At 41.4% G+C, this 15,310-nt stretch overlaps 1 protein-coding gene across 6 annotated transcripts in view; it reads right to left on the bottom strand.

The window, feature by feature from the left end:
• The window catches only part of agbl4 (AGBL carboxypeptidase 4), a 459,294-nt gene that overhangs the window by 394,510 nt on the left and 49,474 nt on the right, over positions 1-15,310 (bottom strand). The gene's annotated exons all lie outside the window — the stretch shown is intronic.

Raw genomic sequence — 15,310 nt, forward strand, 5'->3', positions numbered from 1 at the left:
CAAAGATGTGTAGGAGATGGAGGGAGTTCCAAGTCCCAGAGATCCAGGAGCTGCCCCAGAGCACAGGGACCCCAGGGAGACTGCAACCTGAAAAGCCCCTGCTCCCCTCGAGAGGCACAGAAGATTGCCCCGGGGGGCCACAACCAGCAGCCGGCTGAGTCCCGGGAGGTATCAGCGGCAAGCCCACAGGCCCGCCCGCAACGTCCCACCCCCTAGCCAGCTGAGCCCAGAACCCAGTGACCTGGGACCCAGGGGAGACCACCCCCGCCGGGGACCCAGCAGAGCCCAGAGACCCAGATCCCACCAGGCAGCCACCGGGATTGATCAGGTAAACACCCAAAATCTTAAACCCCCTGACCCGGGAGCCACGAACACTCAGGCAGACCAAGGCACCGCACTCCACACCAAGTGTGATGGGGGAGGGAAGACGAAGATGTGTAGTAGCACAAGAAGTCCCAGGGAAGGGGAGGAATCAAAGCCCCAACCTGACATATACAGTCATACACAGACACAGTCACAGACTCCCTCCCTCATGCTCATACATACACATATAACCTAAGACTTACAAAAATGCACGCCAGACACCCACTCATGCTCCCCATACACACCCTATTAACTCTGGTCAAGGTACTGCTGCACAAAGGGTACAACCATCACCGGTTCAACTATCACCAGTTCCCAGAGTTCGATCCTATCTGCTGGGGTGCTGATGAGCAGGCTGCCCCGCCCAACGGTGAGCAAAGCAACCCACCACCCCAGACCCCAACCAGACAGCCAGATCTCCCTTCTAGCCTCCAGCCCCGGGAAGCTAAGCAACAACATATAATTAATCATAATTAAATAAGGTAAAAAAAGTATTTGATTAGAAGGCTACTTGAACATGGAGTATAATCTGATCTCTAATTTTTAAAAGGATGGCATCAAAAAGACAAAAAAAGAAGTTATGGGCAATTTTTTTTAACTCATTCACTGCCAATGACGACTTAAGTCAACTTAAGTCATCATTTGCATGTTTTTACTGTGTGGGCATTGGAACGAGCCCCTGCACAGTGAGAACAAACATCTCAGCTCTAAAGCTGATCTTCATCCACATACGTCACATGTCACGTGATCAGGAAGCAGAAATTCATGTGTTAGGAGATCATTTTGGGCTGCTGCTGTGAAAAAAGTGAGGCGCGAACCGGAAAAGCTTCTGCCGATAACAATTCGACAACGGATTACGAAAGAACGGATAAAGCTCGAAACAGGCGGACTCTTCCTGATGTAAAAGGTGAGTCTCTGCTTTGTTTTGGTTTTTTGGCGTCAACATCATCCTAGCGCAACGTTCTGTGACTCTTAAAAAAACAGTAAAAATGGTGAGAAACGCTGGCCGCGAAGGGCTTCACCGATCAGGAAACGGCTGGCAGCGAATAAGTTATAGACTAAAAAAGGAAAAGTGTAAACAAATAAACAACAAAATTAATAAATAACTAATTTTAGGCTAAATTTAGACACAGACTGAGGACATTATTTTCCTGATTTAGATGGTTTATTTACTTGTCTGAAAATGTAACATGTTTAAAAACATACAGCGATAATACAGAAAACCGTGATAATTTTTGTTCACAATAACCGTGAGGTTTAATTTTTCTATTATCACAACTTAAGTGAGCAGGGCACCATGAAAAGAGCAGTTTAAATACTTAATAACACATAATCTAGACTCCTAAACTTTTCTAAAACAACAATGTGGAGGATTTTCATCCCAAACTGAAGAACTAATTTCACCAGATGGAGGCAGCACATCCGAATGCTGTGCTGATTTAACACAGGAAACAAATGAAGACTTGACTTTAGCACACGGCTCAAACATTTTTAATGACTGCCAAACCACAAACAGAAAGGACATCATGTTAAAGGTGTAATTAAGCTTCTGAAAACTAGACTGCAGCAACTTTTGAAAGAAGACAAGCAACAAAACTGCATGCTCTGTGCTTCTGAAGTGAAAGTCAGACAGTGGACGGAGTGCTGTAGCTGAAAGGTAAAACAAATGTGCAGTTGATTTGTTATTATTTGTAAGAGAAGGGGTTAAAGAAATAAGCATTGGGGCTAATGGCAGCCTGACAAATGTAGAACGAGGTCTATGAACCATGAAATGAACACTGGCAGTTGGAAGGCAGAAGGCTTTCAGCACCATGGTCAGCAACAAAGTGCCTGCAACATCTCACTGCTTAAGCAAGGTTGGAAAGAGCTAGCGAGAGCAACACGATGAAAACTCTGGAAAAGATGGAGAAAAATCCAAGTAGGCAGAAAAAAAAAACTAAAATACAATATGATTTTGGATATTAATTCCAAGCTGTTGTGTCCTTGGGCAGGACACTTAACCCACCTTGCCTGCTGGTGGTGGTCATAGGGACCGGTGGTGCCAGTGCTTGGCAGCCTCACCTCTGTCCCTGCACTCCAGGGCAGCTGTGACTACAATGTAGCTTATCACCCTCAGTGTGTGGATGGACTGTGGTGTAAAGCGCTTTTATACAGGTGCAGGACATTTATCAATAACAAGAAGACTTATGTTATATGCTGGAGGCATGTGAGTCACTTATAGCCTAAAAGTTCAGTCAAAATAATCCAGTAGTCCACAACTGTTTTTTTAATAGAAATCTAAATTCCCATGTTTATCTTTCAAAATTGCTCTGGATTAAAGTAGATTTGTAGACAAGTTTCCCAAAAGCCAGTGATCAAACATAGCTGCTGTCAAAAATGATAAGTCATTATAAATAACGTGTGTGTGGGTGGGAAATAAATAAATCCAATAAATGTTAAAACCCACATGTTTTGGCTGAAAATCATGCTGTCAATTCTCATAAACATAAATAAAAGTTTAGAAGCCAAAAAGAAAAAACATTCCATTCCATCACTCAGTATCAGTGAGCAATGGGGGCTGGTGTTTTAATATGATGGTAATTAAAGCCTCCAACTCATCTCACTCTTACGAGTATGTCTAATATCTCTACCAAAACACACATACACACAAGTGCACGTGGACAGAGAAACGCCACAGCGCTTTGTTCATCCCACCCACAACTAGTCCATCATCAATGTGTGTTTATGTGTTTGAGTGTGTATGTGGGGGGGAGGGGAACTGTATAAAATCATTCTTAATTACACATTTGTCACATGAAAAGCATTCTACCTACTTTGAGCTGTGGTAGTCTGATTAATTCAGCAAATCTCCCATTCCAACTGCTCATTATACACCAAACTTCAACTCCTCTGTCTTTTTTATCTATGTCTTACCCCATTCAATTCCTTCCCTCATTCCCTTGGTCCTTGACATTTCAGGCTTTTCACTGGAGTGTGCTGATGTATGTGTATTTGCCAGATCCAGTAGCCACAGAGGCAAGCATTTCCTTGGAGATTCAGGGTTTGACAGCACACATAGGCTGTCAGAGTTCTGCGTTGGCTAATGATGACAGGACAATTAGAGTGGAGAGGAACGCTGTGTTTTGTGCTATCTACCTCTCAAGCTATCATCTATACCAGCATGCTCATTGTTTTAGGGGGGGAAATCAAGTTCTCCCCAAGAAATCTTGACACATTAGTGTAAACTTTTGTGCTTTGATGGGAACTTACTAAGAAACAAGGTATCTGCTATTCAATAGTGCATTTTTACCTCAGTCAATAAAACAATTGTGGCATGATGGCTCACATTAGGCCTTTGAAATTAATTAGGTGTGTATCTTCTAAAATAACTTTTGCAAACAGATATTCCATCTACAGTTCAATTAAATTTCAGCAGCTGTGACATTGAGCTAAAACGTGATAAACTATGTTAACAAAGCCTGTTCTCAGTGTGAACCTAATCAGATTACATCCCACGGCAGAGAAGACAATTTTTTGAACCTCGTGTGCTTTGGCGATAAAACCACAAGACCGTATTGTTCGTGAGCACCGCTGTGTAAAAGAAGCTCTCATCTCACTGTTGTTGTGAAACACTGATCATCTGTTTGAACTATTTTTATCTCACATTCCTTTGTGGACTTACAGGAAAGCACGGGTCCACTGCATCCCTGGAGATGCTAAATCATTGCTTCAGAAAGACAAACAACATCTGTTTACTCTCAAACACAACATACTCTCGCAGAGCTGCTGTCATGGTGGTGATATCATACACGCAGAGTAGAAAAAAACAGCGAGGTGTCTCTGTCACACTGTGATCCCCAATCTAAGTAGCGTTTGAGAGAATCCCAGAAGAGTTTACTTTTTTTAAAATCTGTAACAAGGAGAAAACTCTGCGAAAGAAGTGCCAAGCTGTGCATTTAGTGAATTTTGTTCATGGTGCGCTGATATCATGCCACTGCAGACCATCACAACACAGCCCTCAATAACTTTATAGGCTATTGTACAAGCCAGGCAAGAATGTAAGAAAATCAAACCAATTTAGCTTTCTATCTTTGATCCCGACAGCATTATTAAATTTGTGCCTCCCCATATTAGTAGAGTTTACTAAATGCAGAGCCATCATTGTTACATGTTATATGGCGAATAACCCCCCCACTGGTTATTTGTAGTTGAGCTAATTTAATGATCGTATGTGTGTGTTTGTTCTGATATGTCCATCCAGAGCAGATTATGTCAACCGAGACATAAAACATTCATAGCAGATGTGACCGAGGCATCACAGAACAGGAAGTTGTATCCCCCTGGGGCTTCTACGCACACATGCATGTGCACACACACACACACACACACACACACACACACACACACACACACACACACACACACACACACACACACACACACTAGGCTAAGCTAGCAGAATAGCCAGTGCTTTGTTCTATTGACATTTGGCTTTGGAATACCTGCATGCACTGAAAATGAACAGAGCACACAGAGAGATGACAGTCTTGATATATGGTGGTGCAAACTGCTGACTTTCTGTGCATGCGCCACAACATAACACATATGTACATAAATACAACAGCAAAGCCTCAACATGGACACATACACACACACACACACACACACACACACACACACACACACACACACACACACACAGTGTGTGTATAAGGATGAGCAGGTTTGCCACTAGAGCGACTGTAAATGTCTCCTCACAGCAGGCTCTTTGGGACAGCAGGCCACCAGCAGCTAAATCCCCATCCAGTGTTACTGACAGCACATAGAGTAAATTAGCCCAACTGCCCTGACCTTACACCATGAGGTGTGAGCACAATCTGAAAACGTCCTCCTCCACAATCCTGCAACATGCCTTTTATTTTCTTCACCCACAGTCACAAACAAAACAGTTTATATCTGGTGGAATTAATCACTAAAAGATACATAAAAGGATTGCTTGTGTCCCAAATTTAAAAAATGTCTAACTTGTCTTCTACCCAGTGGTGGTAAAGTGGAACTTATGCTAAAATGGAAGTTATGCCAATGCCTTTGTTACACCAGAAACATAAGCGATTGAGAGACAACAGTGTTCTAGCTTTACAATGCTGATCCAATGACCAGCTGGCCACTGGCTTGTTTAGTGTTTCCTTATTTGGAACGGCTGTTGCAAAAAAAGATGACAGAGGACAGCAAGCTAAGTATTATCCTAGGATCTTAACATTTTTTTATACCTATTTAAGATGTAGAAAAGATAATGGAAATAGTTTAATCAGCTACAGGATGTATGCTATAGGAACATGCTGTGGAGCCTAGCAATACAATTGAGCAGAGTATTGCAGACCACATATACAACAGGAGTTTTCACTGGGAGCTAAGAGAAACTTTTAGTTAAACATAAAAAACACAGGGTCCAATCAAAAAAAGTATTTCTGAAAAGATGTGGCTGGTTGAGAAAGAGGATTATCTCCAACTCTTCCTAACAGCGGAACAAGAACCTGAGTGAGATCAGACAAACAAGCATTTGAACGTGGATAAAGAAGCATGATGAACGGCATATCCAACAAGAGAAGGTGTGGTGTATGAAAGAGCCACATAAATGCAGTAGGGTTTTACTCTCAAGCAAAAGGGAAAAAACCTAAAAATCTTCATATTTTAGATTGACCCATAACCTCCAAAAAGCTTTTAAGAACTGCTTGAAGACCACTGCTTGGATACCCAAGAATGTTTCTTAAAAAAAAAACAGGGAGAGAAATTGTGAAAACACAGGAAACTCACACACAGTCCAGTAAGCAACATGCTTTCATTACATTTAGTGGATAACATGCCCATATCAGCACACACCCACAGTTTATTCCCACCTTTACCTGTGGTTTAATATATCACAATAAAAAGAGTTCATCTAGTCTCCCAGTTGGATTTCTCACACAAACACAGATTCAAGCCAGCAGCAATAAAATCTGTTCAGTTCTGTTTTGTCTTTAGAAGAAGAAAAAACCCTCAAGATGGTTATTACTATTGACTCAACATAGCATTGTGGAATAATCTATTATTTACATTTGAAATTATAAATAAAGCTCAGATTTAAAATAAAAAAGTAATCCTAGCAGATTACATTTTTGACACAAGTGAGAGACAGACAGCCTGTAGAGAAACGAAAGCTGTGATGCATATTTAACTATGTGTTTCAGGGAATTTAAGCCCCACAGTGCCTGCAGTATTTTCTGTTTTATTAAAATGTTGGGACAAAGGATGTTGCAGCTGTGCTGAGGACTCCACATAAAGTAAAGATCTTTTATTTTCAGATATGTGTGTGTCATCTCCAGCTGAAGTGACACAAGCACTGATTCCTTAGAAAACAATAAACATCAGTCTGTCAGTAACTGTTTTATGTTCAATTCATTACCAAGCCCCCTATCACAAGAAATAGTAAAGCTAACTAAAACAACATGGTTTTGCATAGTGTTGCTTCATTTTGGGGTGATTCTAGGTATTCTTCAATAGCAATTTAAAAGATGCTTATGATGTCATGCTGGAAACACCATATGGTGCTCAATAACTAGCCTGAAAGTACAGAAAGTCAGTGGATAAAAGTTGTAAAAGAAAAACATTGCTAATGTTATATATATATATATATATATATATATATATATATATATATATATATATATATATATATATATATATATATAGTAAATAAAGAGTTGCAATTCATTAAAACAAGTGGAATTCAGGACGTGAAGTTGAGATTGTGAGCATGTGATCATTATACCACACCATACCAATTTATTTGTACCAGTGCATTTCAACACAACGTGAGAGGTGACCAAAGCACCTTACAGAAGGTCATAAAACAGAATAAAAACTGTTCAATACAAACTAATAAGAACAAACAGTAAAACAAGTAAAACAACAAATAAAAACACAAGACAGTAAAAACAAGGTTTAAAAAATGGTCATAAGCCAAAAGTCAAGGCATAGAAATGAGTCTTCAGTCTTAACTTGAAGATCAAGACCAATGAAGATTACGAAAATAATATTTCCATTTCTCAATATTTTGGGCAAACCATGAACAAGAAAATGCACTTTAAATCCCACTTGAATTTCTGGACATTCTTGATACCTTAAATCTGCTATGGCAAATCTGCAAACCAAGCTAGCTTTTAAACATAAAAGCAGTCACAGAACTTTCAACCATCCCATTAGCTGTCACTCTAAGCCACGTTAGCCTGATACCAGAACCCGCATGGCCAGAGGAAATGAGGGAGCGCTAAACAACAGTCACCGTTTTCTAGGTCCAAATGTCTTTTGTTGTCCGTGACTTAAGTGGTGCTTTTCTTTTTTGGGACTCTGGTAGTTTGTCCTAAAGTTGAAGTGGCCAACAGCCTTTAATTTGTGCTGGTATTCCCTCTCACCCATACACCAAAGTGTGGGAACCAGGCTGAATGTTTTGTCACCCAGGGTGGCTCGTCACACTGACAGATGTAATGATGGACAGACAAACAGGCCAGGAAATAAGAAATTCTGCCCTGCTACTTTGCAGGCTTTCGCCTCATAAGGTGCATATTAGAATAGTAACTCGTCAGCAATCTCCCCACACAATAAAACAGCAGCCAACAGACAGCTTAGTCCATCAGCACACTGTTAAATTACAGCCATCAGCATGCCCCCTCCCTACTCTAGATACAAACTCCCATCTCTAGCACCAGGAGAACAATCTGCCGAGTAATTAGCCTCCACCAACAGACAGTTACAGAGAGAAGGAGGATGTTTGGCTTGATTAAATTATTAAACCACACAAACAAAAAACAAAAGCAGCATCAAAGAGGCACTGCGGCTCTCCTTCAAAGCTTCTCGCTGTTCCCTAAATACAGAATACACAAAACATGTTCTCCCAAGCCACCAGTTGGTTTAATTGGCTAAATGTGTGCATTTGTGCATGAGTGTGTGTGTGTGTGTGTGTGTGTGTGTGTGTGTGTGTGTACACGAGTTCATTGTGATTGGACTCAGTTTTCCAACTGCTATCTTAAAAAAGCAAACGGTTAACGACAACACAATGCCAGGAACACCCCCGCAACCCTCCATTCCAAAATTACACACGCGGCCCACATGTCTACACACATGCGCATTAAACAATACTCTAATTACAACATTTATGAGTCCCCCTAGTCTCCCTTGCCTCCCCAACCACCTACCCAGAAATCTGTGAATCTGGAATTGAATTTAGCCCAAGTTGAGGGCTGCGCTGGCATGAAAAGACTATTTGATTAGAACGGCAGTTGTTTCATTTGTGGCGCAGCAGATTGCAGAGCCTCTCTATCCGGTGTGCAATCTGTATTCATTACTCGGTGTAAAAGGATGATCCATGTCCTGACACCAGGCTCATCATTTCGCGCAGATGCAGAGCAGCTCCACAAGGCCCTTACAGAGTCACCATAAAAAGCCTCCCGCTGGAACCTCAACATTTTTCCTCTCCCCTCTCCCACTGCTCAATCCTTTCTCCTTGTTTTCTGGTGTCTTCTCTTTTCAGCTTCTGTGAATGTACTTGCTTCTCCGCATGAGATAAGTAAAGCTGTGATACACAGATCCATCCATGCTCAGCTTGAAATACACACAGAAATTTGATTTTAACATCAAACATGTTGGCAAATCCTATCAATCTGCTGCAATCATTCATCTCTAATGAAAGAAATTTTGGAATACAAATATTAATATGACTTACAGCTCTATCAGTAGTATAGCAACTTGTTTCTCCCTACACATTTATCCCATGCTCATGTTACTTTACTCCACGACATACACAGCATTTCTACTGAAAGATGACAGAAGTCTGTTGAGTTTCTGCCACCATCAACGTCTAAGTCACAGATTGTCAAACTGTAGCCCTTTTTATAAGACACACTGTGCCAGAAAATCTGCATAATGTTACTGCAACAGTGTTTCTTATAAATGCAGCATGCTGGCATGGCAATGCGCAAATTTTGCAGCATTCGTTCCACCTCGCTTGGTAGTAATATTGCAGTAATTTTCTGTCATATAAACGGCGATTGCACCTTGGCGCAACAAAGGGGGGCGTCATGATCTCGTGGGGAGTTACTGCCGAGCTCCGGCCGGCATCTTTTTTGAAAATGAAAGTAAACATGGTTTGTACGTTTTGCTTTTGTAAATAGAACCAGTTAAGATCATAATCTGGAGCAATGCAACATTCCTGGAGCTACTCTACGCTATTAGATCTGGAGCTCAGATCACCAGAGACTGCACGGGGACGGTGGAGGACAGACACTTGTAGAAGCGGCTTGTCCAAAAAACGTAATCAATCGATCAAAATGAAAAGCAAGTTATGTCAAAGATAAACAGAAGTTTGTGGCACCCCCATATCCCCTTTATGCAGCCATTGCCTAATCTTTAGTAATTAGGAAACGATTGTGCCACGCTACTGCCACTGTCTGACCACTTATAAACAACCTAAGGCTCCCTGACGCCGCCACGGCGTTGTGGCTAATTGACAGCATTGTTTTGTAAAAATGGCTTGTGTGGAATAGGGAGCCTAATTCTACTCCCTTTTCGGTCAGCTCATGGGTCCTTCGAAGAACAAAAAAATTAATGCAAGTCCACGGGGCTAAAATAGCCATTTTCTAATTTGCTTTGCCTTCACATATGTGCACATATTTTGTACTTGAAAACTAATGATGGGTGTTTCAACCACACCAGCCACGTACTTTTAGATTTATCAGCTTGTAAAAGTTTGGAATTAGCATGACTACAAATCAAACATCGGCACGTCGCATATATGACGTAACCACGGAATCTCCTCTCCCCTAGCGTATCTGCTACAACCGGAATTAGAAAATTCCGTTTTTAGCCCCATTGACTTGAATTAACTTTTTCGTTCTTCTGGGGACCCATGGTCTGGAAGTAGATGGGTGGGATTTAGGCTCCATATGGAGATCTCTGGGCTCCCAATACAACCAGCAGCCACGCCTGGCCATTGCAGATGGGTCTGGGATCAGGACCCTGGACATCCTAGGGTCTGCGTTTGATCTGAGTGCAACCTGTGTCTCAGATGGCTCTCCAAGTGGTCAGCCTGAGGAGACTCCGATTTGGCATCTCAGGGGAATTTCAGAATTTGTAGGGGGAGATTATTGGGAAGAGTCTCCCCCTTGATTTGCTTTACCTGAGTTTTAATGTATTTTAGACACATAGAAACCTTGGGGACCACTCTGCTGCAACCAGTGGAGTCTCCAAAACACTACCTCCTGTACCAGTATTTATGTGCTGTAAAGACATAAATCAGCACCCGTCAGTGTTCATGTTGTTAAATATTTTTGTTTGTTTTCTTGATTAATTTTTGCGGACGAACGTGAAACTAAAACTAAATATAAAAACTTACGAATAATATTGATCATACTTTTGTTGTCAAATAAAAGACGTCAGCGACAACTGACAATACCAAAAATCTAATCAGAGAATGGGAATGATAGGAGGAATGAACAAAAGAACCAATCAGCAAATTAAATTGGTGGGATTAGAAGAAAAAAGAGTCAGGAACTGGCCGCTGTTTGAACAAAATACCGGTAACATTTGAACAATGTATGGCTAAAAGAAGAAAATGTCCACGACTGGGGGGACAAGCGTTACATGTGTCAGTCTAAAAAGTCTTTGCTTGGTGAGTACACATCTGGGTTTTCTCCTGGTTACAAAAGTGTTACGTGGCAGTGGTGAGTGGGGGCGGGTGAGGCCAGGAAGAGTGGATGGCTGCAGAACTGAAATGGCAGAGTGGCACATCTGGTCATTAAATTGTTTTTCTTTTCGTAATACTGCTGCAGCCGATATCAGCGTTCTGTGCTCTAGTTGTGTTTTTGTGAGAAAAAAAACATTCAGGCAGCCCAGAAAAACATTCAGGAAGCCCACCTGGTTAAAACTGCGCAGGGAAAACTAACAAATACACCTGAAAACAATTCTCACCTTTAGTTTACCTCCTCGCAACAGATTAACACATTTTATTGTTTTGACGGTATGATGTCATTTCCTGTCATCTTTACATATTTTCCTGTCTATTACATGGTTTTGTTTGCTTTATTAATACTGAGTGGCACAATTTCAAACTGTCAGTGTGCATTTTGGTTTTTTCCATTAATTCTTGTTATTGAAACAATTGTAAATATAGAGTTTTATTGATCCAAAGTGTGAATTATCCATGTTGCTTTAGTTTCAAATGTGTAGTTAACATTTCCTTTACAGAAGTAGAAAATGATTGCATCACAAGAAAAATACATGCTTAGTCAACAAAAGACTAAAATTAAAACAAATTAGACAACTGAACTGTGACTACAATTAAAAAGAATTTTAGCCTCTCTGAGCTTCTTTTTCAATTTATACTTAAAACGCGGATTATAAACTACACACCAGTTTTAAATACCCCAAGTTAAACCGAAGGTATACTAAAATACCTTTTTAGACCATCAGGTAAATTGTGAAAACCGTGATCATGTGATCAGTGAGAATGTGCGAGGAGATGAGCTCACGAACATAAAAAAATAAAACACAAAAACATGACCAACCTTTGCTGTTGGTGGAAATTTTACACATTCAACCGATAAGAATAATTCAGTAGTGTTTTGCTGCAGAGGGACAGAGGAAGCTCTGTGGCAGTGGGAGCGGAGCAGTGAGACAGAATCATGGCAAAACTTTAGCTATTGTAGCGATCTGGGACAGACTGTTACTTCTCTGTAGTTTAGTGGGTTCTTGTGTATAAAGGAGGAGAAGGATGAATGACTGTTTAGCTGGAAGATGGGAAAAGGAGACCCGCAGCCAGAGTCTGATGTCAAAGAGAGGGTTTTATAAAGGAAGATTCCTTTATGAGGAAGATGAGTTGGGTCATGAACTGACATTAAAAAGAAGTTTTTAATCTTTCAGCTTTGTTTTGGTTAGCGGTCTGCTTAGTGACGTATGCTTCAGGAGGTGTGCTTATGACACAGCGTGTCCCGCTAGAAAGAGACTTTGTGCAGTCTGGCTCACAGAAATCTTGCACCACCTTTCTGGAGTTCTCACAGTGTGACATGAACAATCTTGTGCGATGGCCAAAAATTGCACAGTGTGATCCGAGCTTTAGCCTAGCTGAGGCCACAGGTGAGGATTGCTCAGGACCCCCAGCAATTTCCATACCAGCCCCACTTAAGAGTTGATGACACCATCATTTACCTGCTGCAACAAGACCTGAGACCAACTCCGAGTCATATCACCTGCAGAAGTTTTCTGATGACTTGGCTGTTGTGGAGTGTATAAGCGAGGGAGATGAGGATGAGTACTGAGCACTGGTGGATACCTTTGTGGAGTGGTCTGAACAGAATCACCTGAGGCTGAAGGTCAGCAAAACCAGAGAGATGGTGATTGACTTTGGGAAAAAGAGGATGCCTTCACAGCCACTACAGATCAGGGGGGAGGTTGTGGAAGAAGTGGAGTACTACAGGTACCTGGGTGTTGTGATAAACAACATACTGGACAGGGCTTATAGCACAGAGGCTGTGTAAAAGAAGAGATTGAGCAGACTATATTTCTTGAGGAAGCTGAGATCAGTCAACAGGTGCAGCAAGATGTGGGAGACCTTTTACCAGTCTGTTGTTGCCAGCACCATCTAGTTAACTGCTGTGTGCTGAGGCAGTGGCATCAGAGTCAGCAACACTAACAGACTTTATAAGATCATTAAGAAGGCTGGCTCTGTACTTGGTCTCAGACTGGACACCTTGGATCCTTTGGTGGAGACGAGGGCTGAATAAACCAGGCCCTGTTTGTGGCCCCCGAACCCACGTACAGGGCTGCAACTTCTGTGTTCTGTGGGCCTACCTCTGTGTAGGGAGGATGGCAACTCTGGGACGGGGGGGGGGGTGTTGCTTGGTGGCTGCCTTTCAAGCGCTGCTATGGCTTCCAGGAGCCAGGGCAATCTGCTGCTGTGTGTGTAGGGTTATGTCCTCTTCAACATCATGATTTCTTCCTGCTCCTTTTTGAACATTACTTGTAGCGTGTTTCTTTTTTCTTTTCTCTGTCTATTTTCTTCCTTTATTTTTATGTACTGTTGTTTTTAATATGTTCAAAATAAAGATTCAATTAATCAATGATTTCATATAATTCAACTGAAACTAACACACTATGCCACACACATGCATTCAAATAAATATTTTATTTTATTTGTTCTTTATTTAACCAGGAAGGTCCCATTTTAAATATAACCCAGAAGGTCAAAGGTCATATGACACAGATCCACAATCTGTTATGCAACCTGTCAATTTTGATGTCTGTGGCCAACCCTGATTTATTAAAGTTGATGCAATTAGGATACCACTAGCCTTTTTGGAGAGCAATAATATGCCATGAAGTACAGAGGCATTCTGTCCACCCATCCATTTTTCATACCCACTTGACCTTGGAGGGTTGCTGGTGCCTATCTCCCACAGTCTCCAGGCAAACTGGAGGGGTACACCCTGGGTAGGCTGCCATTCAATCGCAGGGCCACACAGAAACATAGGACGAACAACCATGCACGCACACGCACACGCACGCACGCACACACACACACACACACACACACACACACACACACACACACACCAAGGTTCAAAATTAAGACAGTTAGACTTCTTTGGTTTCTTGAAGATGTTTTGCTTCTCATCAGAATCAGAATCAGAATCAGAATCAGAAAAGGTTTATTGCCATTGTCAATGAACAAGCAGTTCACAAACTAGGAACTTGTTTCGGTACTAATGTGCCACATATAACATGAATAATAAATTTCAGAGGAGAAATCAGATCAGAGGAGCTTTGTCAAATCTGACTGGAATCTGGGAGAGTCAAGCTTATAAACTGTAGCTGTCAGTTGTTGCTTAACAAGCAGAAACTTACTTCAGGTCAAGACTCTGCAGTCCACCTACACCTTAAGGACAAGGGACACACTTTTGAAGATGACAACATTCACATTCTGGAAAGAGAAGATAGATGGTTTGAGAGAGGAGTAAAGGAAGCTATATATGACAAACAAGAAAAACCTTTAATTAAATAGGGGAGGGAGCCTTAGGTTTCACTTTTCCACAACCTATAATGCAGCTTTGAATCTCATTTCTAAACAGTTTGAGTCTAGGTCACACCCTCCTGCATCTAATCAACACAACAACTCCCTCACAACAGAGACTAAGGACTAATCGGGGGTAGGGAGGAGGGGTATTCAAAGTGAGTTTCTGCTCATTAAGCAACAACAGACAGCAAAAGTTCATAAGCTTTACCCTCCAATATTCCGGTCAGAATTGACAAAACTCTTCAGATGAGAAGAAAACGTCTTCAAGAAACCAAAGACGTTCAGTTGCCTTCATTTGAACCCTTTTGGACTACCATGACCTGGATGACTGAGAACCTTCACCAGCATGCACACCTAGGTACAATTTAGGCAGACCAAAGTCGTGTTTTTTTTTTACTGCGGGAGGAAGCCGGAGTATCCGGAGAGAACTCGCACATGTACAGGTAGAACATGCAAACTCCATGCAGAAAGAACCCAGGGTGGGATTTGAACCCAGGACCTTCTTGATGCAAGGCAACAGCGCTAGCTACTGCGCCACTGTGCAGCCCAGAGGAATTCTGAGTTTCGTTAAAATCTATTCAGCAGCATTTTTTTAAACACACACACACACAAACAGAACACAGTCAGGTTAACAATCTGAACTAACATAAATGTTACACAAAAGAATGTGATCTAATATATTTGTATTTTACTTTTTTGGGTTGCTGATTCACAAAGTTAGATCCCATGTTTTGGAAAACTATCATTTTTGATAGAAAACAAGTATTGGTATCATTTGTTTTACGCTGGCTAATTGCAATCAGTTTCCATGGTTATTGGCTCCTTAAAGTAACTAAAACACAAAAAAGTTTGTCAGCACTTTTTGAG

This window comes from Nothobranchius furzeri, chromosome 8 (genome assembly GCF_043380555.1).
Source record: "Nothobranchius furzeri strain GRZ-AD chromosome 8, NfurGRZ-RIMD1, whole genome shotgun sequence".
NCBI classification, from domain to species: Eukaryota; Metazoa; Chordata; class Actinopteri; order Cyprinodontiformes; family Nothobranchiidae; genus Nothobranchius; species Nothobranchius furzeri.